The following is a 2119-nucleotide window of genomic DNA, read 5'->3' on the forward strand; positions in this document are numbered from 1 at the left end:
AGTGAGCTTTCGGTTACTTATAGAACTTTGATCTTCATGCAGGGTTTCTCAAGTTCTTCTCCAGCTTCCTTTGGAAAAATGTGCCACAGGTAAGAAGAATTCTCCCAATTATCTGGAAGTTTTTCGTGACTAAAACGTGATTGATCTCTCAGGACGCTGCTACGACGTGCCACACGGCTTTACATCCAAGCCTCAAGGACATCACCGGGCAATACTTCGTGGATTTCAACAAATCCAACTGTAGTGCTTATGGCAGAGATCCCGAGCTCGCTCACAAGCTATGGACCTTCTCCCAGGAGCTTATAGACAAGCATTCTCTGTCCTAAAGGTAAAAGGTTGATGGTGCTAGAGAGCGAGCTAGCAAACGAGGACAACTCGGCAATCATTTGTGGATAGACTGTATTTACTGTTCTCAAAAGCTCGAGCTCGAGCTTGATCAAAAGTAAGACGCGTTGCCTACATTGTGCATTACTAAAACTTTGGTTTCGAGCATGTCGTCCATCGCGTACTTGACACCGTCTCGTTGGATTGCAGAGTCTTTGATCCCACCGTATGGCTGGTTATCAACGCGCATGCTTGGCGAATCGTTGAGGCAAACTCCTCCAGCTTGTGAAGATCGAATAATCATCAAACAAACAATCAATACTTTCTATATCTCAAACACAAAGCTACCTCTATGTGCTCAAACACATAGAAGGCCTTGTTTAGATCATGCGTAAAGGCGCTGGCTTGGAGACCGTAATGCGTGTTGTTAGCTTCCTTCACGGCTTCCTTGAAATCACTGTGTCACCACCGTTTTAGTTTAGAGAGAGAAAAAAGAGTAAATAAGAACTTTAGGAGCTAAGAAACTTTGAGAGCTTACTTGTATGAGTAGAGAAGGATCACGGGACCGAGAATCTCTTCCTTCCTTACATCTGTGTCAAAGGGAGCGTCTTCCAGGATCGTTGGCTCCATGAAAGCTCCCCTTTGCTTACTACCAACTAGAAGTTTGGCACCTGCCTTCACTGCCTCGTTCACGCTCTTCTCCACTATAGCTGCCGACGACTTGGATATCATGGGCCTGATGGACGTGTCATCTTGGCGAGGATCTCCACCTTTGAGTTTCTTAAAGGCAGCAATAAATGCGGCCTTCACCTACACAATCAGCACCAGATACATTAGATCAAAGCTTGATTTGAGAACAAAGAATACAATAGAATTTAAATATGAGTGTCAGATACCTCCTTGTAAAGGCCACCTCTCATGTAAAGATGTTGCATGTGAATACACAACTGGCTGCTTTGATAGAATCCCTTGTGGTGCTTTTGTTATATATGCTAAGTCCATTTACAATATTGACATATTCCCACCTCAACTCCAAGGATGTAGATAGTGGTAATAGAATTTGAGTGTTATAAATGGGTTTTACAAGATGAGAAATATATAAACCATTACTGAATCGTAAATTTGAGTATCAAAAAAACAATTAATATTTAAAGTATAGATTTTTTTAGTTAAAAACCAGATAGTGGAGTATTTGAAACAAGAAAGAAAATAAAAGAGTGCTATTGTTTTGAAATATAAATTACTAATTATGTTATAAACTAATTTATTTTTCTATTCAGAGAAATTGTTGATGATATAAATATCCAAAACATGCATATATAGTTGAGTAAATTTAAAAAATGTGATTAGTTTTGGAGGATTTGTATAAGTAAAATTAATTTCTTAAATCATATTTAGTCTTCAAGAGTAGAGTTTTCTAACATTCATCTTAAAAAATTCATAATACCTGTAAATATTATTTTTATAAATGTTTTGATAAATACTTGTTATACTTGAGTTAAATTTCAATAATATATTTTATATTATTTGAAAAGTATAGTAAATATCAATATATTTTTTGTTAACATAGCAAAATGATATCTAACTATACAATTTTAACTTTTAAAAATTCTGTAAAATTTAAGTATCAACAATATAAATTTAAATACAATAAAATGATGAAGTATTGAGAATAAAATACAATAGTAAGACTTTACTCACAAATGATAAATTTACTACTACAATTTTTTTCTAAAATAAAAATGTAACAATAAATAATTAAATATTTATATTTTTTAATGACATTATATAGTTT

This window comes from Selaginella moellendorffii, unplaced genomic scaffold, assembly GCF_000143415.4.
Source record: "Selaginella moellendorffii unplaced genomic scaffold, v1.0 SELMOscaffold_61, whole genome shotgun sequence".
Classification (NCBI taxonomy): domain Eukaryota; kingdom Viridiplantae; phylum Streptophyta; class Lycopodiopsida; order Selaginellales; family Selaginellaceae; genus Selaginella; species Selaginella moellendorffii.